The sequence below is a fragment of the Humulus lupulus genome, chromosome 4 (genome assembly GCF_963169125.1).
Source record: "Humulus lupulus chromosome 4, drHumLupu1.1, whole genome shotgun sequence".
Lineage (NCBI taxonomy): Eukaryota > Viridiplantae > Streptophyta > Magnoliopsida > Rosales > Cannabaceae > Humulus > Humulus lupulus.
This window is the reverse complement of record NC_084796.1, coordinates 15,963,351-15,972,700: the sequence shown is the minus strand read 5'-3', so window position 1 is coordinate 15,972,700 and position 9,350 is coordinate 15,963,351. Positions and strand designations below refer to the sequence as shown.

At 38.1% G+C, this 9,350-nt stretch overlaps 1 non-coding gene across 1 annotated transcript; it reads left to right on the top strand.

Annotated features, from left to right (window-relative positions):
* Positions 1–4,537: 4,537 nt before the first annotated feature.
* LOC133833492 (small nucleolar RNA R71) lies at positions 4,538–4,644 on the top strand. Its single transcript, XR_009892869.1, has one exon. It is a non-coding gene; the product is annotated as a small nucleolar RNA R71 (small nucleolar RNA).
* Positions 4,645–9,350: the final 4,706 nt, after the last annotated feature.

Here is a 9,350-nt window from a genome sequence, read left to right as displayed (position 1 = left end):
ATAAGGTCGGCAAGAAAAGCTTAAACAGTCCAAATGATAGCCTAAATCATATTCCTAAGCATACATGATATATTATTTCGCCTCAAATAAAAAGTAAGCAAGTTCTAGAATCGTACAAAATAATTACCACTTTCCATTCATCATTCCACTAACCAATTTCATCAAGCATAATCAATATCAAAAACATTAATTTAAATATCATGACAAAATATTCAACAAATGTTATCTAAACTAAAATGAACTAACAGAGTGTTCAATCAAGCACACAGATTTTTTTCAGATTTCATTTTCTTTGGATTATACTTATAACATTCACTTTATTCTCATTGGCACTTGTTGTCAATCATCATTCATGTTGATACTAGACACACTAAAACCAAACTCCAAACACTAACATAAACTAAACAAACCACACAAACAAAGCTAACAGAAAAATAAGCTCCCTCCCTAAAACTTACACTAAACATTGTCCCCAATGTTTAAAAATAAGTAAAGAAAGAAAACTTACCTGGTGCGAATCACTTCAAAAATGTGGTGGATTAGGAAAAGGATGCCAAGGTGGTGGATAAAGAAAATACTATTGGTCCGCTTCCTGATTTGTCCATTAGTAAACCAAATCATTTTTCCTGTCAACCTGAGCTCTATGATAATCATGATATAATCTAATCTGGCCAAGTGCGGATCTGGTGGAGTCTCAAGTGCCAAATATCTTCTCCTTTTCTCCTCAGCTACCCTTGAATCGGCTGGTTGATCATTAGCAGGCGCGGGTTCCTCAGCCACATCTCTTTCCTCTGCAACTCTCACCTGCATGGGTTGTGGTACTGGTGGCTCCAAAGATGGGTCATTAAATTTATACAACGTAGCATGAGAATAGGCCCCATTGCCTTCCTATAAATATCACTATGATATTTAGGTATCTCCCACACTACACATAGATTAGTAATCATGGATCCATGCCCCAAACCAGCAATAGTATTCGGTCGACATAATTCCCTGATACTTGTGCGGATAACTCGGCCAATATTGATAGAGAGTCTCATCATGAGGTTAAGCGTACTCTGGCAACTTTACGTATAGCATATACCAGAAGACACCGATCATTTCCCACTTTAGATAAGTGAATATTGGGCATAAGTCGCACACTCACAAAGAAAGTCCAGGACTTGGCCACATAATTCATTTGATATCTTCGGAAATGCTTCGATTCTCCATTTTGCATGACAAAAGTAGCACCAGGAATGCCTAATGTTTCTGTCATCTTAGCCCAATCAATTTCACTATTATATGCCAATTGATAATATCCATCCTCGTCTTATGACAATATGGGCATCAATATTATCAATATCACATTCTACTGAAACCCCTCACAAACTCCTTTCTATTAACTGCCCTGGAAAATTTGCATAAAACTCATAAACCTTTGAACAATTAGCCTTGGGAATTTTATCATTCACAAAATTTTCCAACGACGACGTTGAATTTCAGCCTGAATGACATTATATGTTTCCTAAGGATAAAGGTCTTCTTGATATTCCATTCCTCTCTCTTGAATTACCGGACGTTGAGATAACCTTTGATAGTGATCAAAGGAATCCTTATTAATAAACCGCGTTGGATTAAATTCTTGAATTTGTTGAGGTGTTGGCAGGATTGGCAGAGGTTGGGTGCGGGATGTGGAAGGCAATTAGCATTTTTAGAAGAGGCAGCCCTACTAGGTTGCTTTCTGGGACCCATAATCACACAATGTAGCAAATATAACAACAAAATTTTGGCAGTACTTCCTCTTGTTTACTATAATTTCCTCAACTGATTAACCCCAAAAATATCAACTCAAAGACACTAAATAGACTAACAAGGCAGTTAAAAAATCCAATTCAATCACTTAACACAAAATTACTTCAATCAAAATTTCAAGAACATCAAAAAGGAAAACTCACATGCCCTTGAATCTTGGAGATTGGTCACTCTTAAATTTTCCTTTCAATCTTCACTTATCACCAATAGAAAAAATTAGGGTAAGAGTAAAAGAAAGTAGGAAATAAATAAATATGTATGGAACTAGGAATTAGAGATTAGGGATATGGCATAAGGGTATTTTAAGTATAAAGATAAGGGAAGAAATTTGGAGAGCTTTTGCGAAGAAAATAATTGTTTTGGAATGGAAGAAATGTGAAATGAGAGGTATGGCCTGAGAAAAAATGGATTTTAAACCACATTTACTCTTTTTGACACAGGCGCACTGCGACCCAGGCAGAGAAAGTCGCGGCCCACATTAAATATTCCTAGATTTCATTTTCCCAGGCGCCACGACTCATCCTAATCAAGTTGCGACCTGCCCCTTTTAAATAAAATCATATGCTCTCTGACTCGTTCTAGGGTCATGACTTATAACCTCAAGTCGCAGCCTACCTCCTCCTTAAATTTCCATGCTCTCTGACTTAGCATGAAGACGCAAATTAGAACCTCAAGTCACGACTTGGCCTGCAGACAAATTGAAGACAACATTTTCACGAATTGCACGATTTTTTATAGTTTTTATACTAAAAATAAAAAAAAATAAAATAAATAAACTTTACAAATCCAAAATGAAATTAAATAAAGTATTTTACTAAGTAAAAATTAAAACAAAAATGAAAATATAGTATAGGAATGCCTCTTATTGCGCGGTCGTTAACGTCAATTAGTCGGACGCTTTTCTTCTTTCGTATTCAACTTGGATGAAGTCCTCCCCTCACGTCCTTGAGAGCCATAGTGTCATGAGTTGGCCCTCGTTTCTTATGATTAGAAATTGGTGGAACTTTCCCCCGCTTATATAACATTCGAATCCTTTCGCTAAAGAACCTTTTTATCCGATGATGCCCCTTTCGCATTCCAGTATTAACTATGGATCTTTTCTTAGAGACTTCCAACTTGTTCTCTCCTTGCTTTACCACTTCAACTCTACACCACGTTGGAATTTATGTTGCTGCAAAAACATTAAATATTACTTCATCTTTTTGCACTCGCAATTTTAACTCACCCTTTTGTACATCGATTAAAACCCTACCAGTAGCCAAGAATGGCCTTCCAAGTATTATTGGAATATTTTCATCTGCCTCCATATCTAGAATAATAAAGTCCGCAAGAAAAATGAATTTACCCACTTTCACCAATACGTCCTCAATCACTCCACGATGATGATTAGCTGATCTATCTACCATCTGCAATTTTCCAAGCTTCTCCCAAATTCAACCTCCGAAAGATTGATAGAGGCATTAGATTCACACTGGCCCCTAAATCACATAAAGCATTTGTTTCTACTGAACACCCTATAGAACATGGGATATAGAAACTACCAAAAATCTTTAAGCTTTGGAGGTAGTTTCTTCTGAAGTATGGCGCTGCACTCCTCAGTAAGTGCCACTGTCTCATAATCCTCTAGCTTCCTTTTCTTCGACAAAATTTCTTTCATAAACTTCACATAACTTGGCATTTGATCAAGTGCCTCAGCAAACGGGATATTGATTTGTAGTTTTCAAAAGATATCCAAAAATTTAGAGAATTGTTTGTCAAGATTAGACTTTCGGAACCTTTGAGGATATGGAATCCTTTGTGTTGGCTCGGTGTATTTTGGCTTCTCTGTCTTTGGAAGGTGTTCATTAACCTCCTCTTGTATTGGACTAGTAACATGCTGATCCCCTGTCTTCTTCCCCTTGTCATCCACTGTAGGTCCATCATACTTAGTCCCACTCCTGAAGGATATTGCTTTACACTACTCTTTAGGATTTACCTCTGTGGAACTATGAAAATTCCCTTGCTGCCTACTAGAAAACATTTTAGCCAATTGACCTATTTGTGTCTTCAAATTCCTGATAGATGCCCTGGTTTCAGTCATGAACTGGTTCAATAGGTCGGGCTGTACTTCAGGTTGTGTTGTTGGTGTATTCATTGGAGGATGTGGTGGTGGTCGAGCGTGGGTTTGGATCATAATAAGGTCTAGTATGTAGTCCATAAGTCGATTGATTAGGGGATTGTTGAGGCGGATACTGTGGTTGTAACCCTTGATTATTTTTCCAAGACAAATTAAGGTGATTTTTCCACGCAGGAGTATATGAATTGGAGTAGTTGTTGGGTGCAGGTCTTAAAATGTTACCGATAACCTGTGCTTATTCAAAAGGCATATTATTCACGTCTATTGAGCAGCTAGTTGTGCTTGGGCATTGTTCATACGAATGCGGTCCCCCAAAAATCTCACAACTCACGACATTATGTATTTGCATTGCTTGTGCGTTGAGGTTATTCTGCTATAATTGCTTAGTTAGAGATGCCACTTGAGCGGTCAATAAAACAATTGGGTCAACCTCTAACACTTCTGCTACTTTCTTATTCGCATGCTCAGTAAGCCAATTATAGTTTTTCATGGCCATATCTTCCAATAATTCATATGCTTCATTAGCACTTTTTCTCATAAATGCTCCTCCCGACACTGCATCTATAATTGTCCTTGTATTTCCTCCCAAACCATTATAACATGTATGAACTAGCAAGCCACTTCTCTATTCCATGATGTGGGCATTTCCTTTGCAACTCTTTAAAACGTTCTCACGCGTCATATAAAGACTCTCCATCCAACTGGTGGAAGTTATTAATCTCTCCTCTTATTCTGGCTGACTTCGCATGAGGAAAATATTTACCAAGGAATTTATGAGCCAAGTCTTCCCAAGTAACTATAGAGTTGGCTTGTAATTAATTCAACCAACCCTTAGTTCTATCTCTTAGTGAAAATGGAAATAATCTTATTCTTATAGCATCATTACTCACCCCGTTCATTTTAAATGTTGTACACAGCTCTAAAAATTTTTTGATATGGAGATTTGGATCCTCATTTGGTAACCTCCAAAATTGTACACAATTCTGTACCATCTGAATAATTGAGGGTTTTATTTCAAAATTATTTGCCTCAACAATAGGAGGACGAATGCTTGATTGTATCCCTGTAACAGTTGGGAGTACATAGTTTCTCAATGGCGGATCGGCTTTGGCTGCATTACACATATTTGCATTGTTGTTCACACCATTATTTGTGTTCTCAGCCATGGTGAAATCCAACATTTTCTTTATCTTGCCATTTTCCCTGCACGTTCTCTCAATTTCAAGATCTATTGGTATGAGTGCATTTTGCCTACTTCCTCGCAATACCAACAATTCTGAAAACAAACAACAACCTCAATCCGAATAAGTGTAAAATATAGAAACCAAATTAGAACAAACACCAATTAATTTTGATATTGAAAATTTAGTCCCCGGCAATGGCGCCAAAAACTTGATTGTGAAAATATGTACGCAAGTATATGCAATCGATTCAAATAATATAGATGATAAATAAAGTATCACTCCCACAAAGACTATTAACCAAGTACCAATAATTATTCTTTGATTTCTATTTGGCAAACAAAGTTTAGATGAATGAACTTAATTTTAAAATTATAAATAACTATGAACAAAACTAACTAATTAAAAAAAATAAAAATCACTATTAAAAAGACGTAGGGTGTTAATTTCATCAACTTTTCATTCTACTAATTTCATTAATCAGTTCTAAATTTCTTTCTTTCTATTCTAATAGCAGGTTAACATAAATTGATTCCTATTCATTTTCAAGATATAAGATCTCATCCTATATGCAAGTTTTCTACATTTCTGTGATAAACTTAAACATATAGCAAGCATTAAGCATGTAAACCTAATTACTACATAAGCCATATAGATAATTTCATCTAATATGTAACCTATGTCTATATAACAATAGTGTATTCAATTCTCATCTTTCGAATTTTGAATCAAAATCATAAATCAAGCAAATATTGATCAAGTATTTACTAGCATTAAGCACACAATATATAGATTAGAATAGAGAAGAAAACATCAATAGAACTTCATAATTAAATTAGATAGAAATCCAAATGACTACATTAAACCCTAGATAAAAATGTTTAGTTCATATCAAACATGACTAAATTAACAAAGTAATAATTAAGAAACATAAGATTCAGAAACATGAAGAAGGAAGAAAAATATAAAAATGCAGAACAACTAGTCTAAGAATCAAAATTAGTCTCTAAAACCGTAATTAAAATCTGACCTTATGACCTAATTAAACCCTAAGTCTAAATTTATAGTGAAAAAAATACAAATGCTTTGTTTTTCATATGCGGGCTGCGACTTGGCCTTCTCTAGGTCGTGGCCCGTGTCCACTATGTCCCCTTGCTTAGCCTCTGACTTCGCCTTGCGCCGCAACTTATAAGTTCAAGTCACAACACTAATTCCCTTCAGCAGGCATGTGTTTCTTACTTGCCTAGAGTCGCGACATACAAACTCAAGTCGCAGCTCTAATTCAATTATTTCTCAATTTAAGTCTTGCAACCTCGTTTCTTCATCACAAACTGACCTTTTCTTGTCCTTAGCATCATTTTGAGTTGAACAACCACCAAGAGCTTCGTTTTCCACCATTTTCTCTTCTTTTTAGTTTTTCTCATGATTCCACTCATCGACATACAACAAAACAAAGAAAAGTGTAATCTTGCACAAAACACATATAAAGACTCAAGATTACCACAAAACTCATTCTAAAACAACACTAAAATGAAGTTATCACTGGTACCACATTGAGTGCGTCAACTTCTTTGGTGGTGGTGAGTCGAGCTAGAGCATCTGCATTCGAATTCTGTTCTCGTGGAACTTGCTCAATTGCGTAGAATTTGAATTGTCTAACCGTCGCTTTAAACTTCTCCAAGTAAGCTGCCATTTTAAACCCCCAATCTTGGTATTCTCCTAGGACCTGATTGACAACTAGTTGGGAGTCACCATAGCAGTGAATGGCTTTTGCTTTTAGCTCAAAAGCTATTCAAAGTCCTGTTAATAGTGTCTCATATTCTGTTTTGTTGCTTGATGCCTTTAAGCCAAACTGCAAGGCCGAGTGAAACCTGCTTCCTAATGGGGTAATGAGGATAATCCCTACCCCTGACCCATTCTCATTTGAACATCCATCAATGTAAAGTCTACACTACTCGCGGGCTCGGGTTACGACCTCCTCGTTTAAGATTCCAGTGCATTCGATTATGAAATCTGCCAGGGCCTGTCCCTTTATCGTCGTTCTTGAGTGATATGTGATCTCGAAATTCCCAAGCTCAATTGGCCATTTCAACAGTCTCCCTAACGCTTTGGGTTTCGACAATATCTACCTCAGTGGTTGATCAGTCAGCACATGTATGGGATGCGCCTGGAAGTAAGGTCGGAGTTTTTGGGATGCATGTATCAAGAAAAAAGCTAGCTTTCCCATTAAAGGATACCTTGACTCTGCCCCTAGTAACCTTTTACTGGCATAGCAGACAAGTTTTTGTACTCTCTTATCCTCCAGAATGAGTACTGCACTAATTGCATGTTCGGTTGTGGCGAGGTACAAGTACAATATTTCTCCTGTGACAGGTTTATATAAGATAGGCGGTTCAGGGAGATGTTTTTTAAGGGCTTGAAAGGCGACCTCGCATTCTTCAATCAATTCAAACTTCTTGCCCTCTCTCAAAAGGTTAAAGAATGGTAGGCGTCTGTTCGTAGATTTTGACACGAATCTACTTAAAGTCGCCATTCGTCCAGTTAATCTCTGGACATCTTTATGATTTTGAGGTGAAGGCATATAAATTAAAGCCTTTATCTTATATGGGTTTTCCTCTATGCCCCGAGCGTTTACTATAAATCCAAGAAACTTTCCTGAAGATACTCCAAATGAGCATTTTTGCGGGTTAAGTCTCATGTTGTACTTTCGAAGTATGAAAAAAACACTTTGTGCGATCGTCAACATGGTTACAATTGTTCTTGGACTTGACCAACATATCGTCCAAATATACTTCCATGTTTTTCCCTACCTGCTCGGCAAACATTCTATTTACCAGTCTCTGGTATGTGGCCCCAGCATTCTTGATTCCGAAGGGCATCACATTGTAACAGTATAAACCTTTCTCAGTCATGAAGCTCGTATGTTCTTGATCGGATGAATGCATGGCTATCTGCTTATATCCAGAATATGTGTCCATGAACGATATGATGCCATGATCCGAGGTAGCATCCATGAGCTGATTAATTCGAGGTAGGGGAAAGCAATCCTTTGGACACGCCTTGTTGAGGTCTGAATAGTCAATGCAAGTTCGCCACTTGCCATTGGCCTTCGTGACTAACACTGGATTGGCTATTCAATTAGGATAGAAAGCATCTCAGATAAATCAATTTGCTTTTAGTCTTTCGAACTCCTCTTTCAAGGCCTTCTTTCATTTGTGATCTAGAAGCCTTCTTTTCCATTGCTTAGGTGGGAAGTTTTTGTCTATGTTCAACGCATGGCTTATAATGTTTGGGTTGATCCCAATCATATCCGAGTGTGACCATGCGAAAACATCCTGGTTTTCCCTTAGGAAGTAGATTAATTTCTATCTCGCATCCTCTGGAAGGTTCTTCCCTATCTTTACCACCCTAATGGTGTCCTTATCATCGAGCTCTTCAATTGGCCCGAGAACGACTCTATCCTCATCTATCCTAGGGTCGATCTTTTCTTCGACCTCATACATCGTCTCGCTTATTTCTTTAATCACATCCAATGTTTGTGCACTTGTTTGGCTCTTTCCACTCATCGAGATGATGTAGCATTCTCGGGCTGCCAGTTGGTCTTCTTTTAGCATCCCAATGCCACTGGGTGTTGGGAATTTCATAGCCAGGCGCCTAACAGATGTAACTGCCCCCAACCCAATCAAGGCTGGTCTCCCGAACAATACATTATAGGCTGCACGGGTGTCAACTACGATAAACTCCATTATCTTGGTTATTGAGACTAGATAGTCTCCCAAGGTTACTGGGAGCACAATAGATCCTATACTGGCTATTCCCTCCCCCTAAAATATGTATACAGTTGTCGAGCAAGCCTTTAGGTCCCGAAGGGAAAGTCCCATTTTTTCCAGAGTGGCCTTATAGAGGATGTTGACTGAGCTCCCATTATCGATCAAGACTCGGCGCACCTTCTTATTGGAGAGCCGAAAGGTAATGACCAGAGGGTCATTATGAGGGAATTGGACGTACGAGGTGTTTTCTTTGGTAAACGTAATGGGTTGGGATTCAACCCTCTGTTGTTTTAGAGCTCGGGGTTCAGGTTCATAAGGAGACCCATCCCCCATGATGGTTATTACATCTTCTCCATCGATTGGGGGAGGTCGGTTGTCCTGCCTCACATGTGGGGCCGCCGTTTGCTGGGCAGGCAGTGTCGAAGATGTCTTCTGTCTAAGCGAAGTTTGGGCCGGATTTCTATTTCGGACGTAATGCTCGAAGTATCA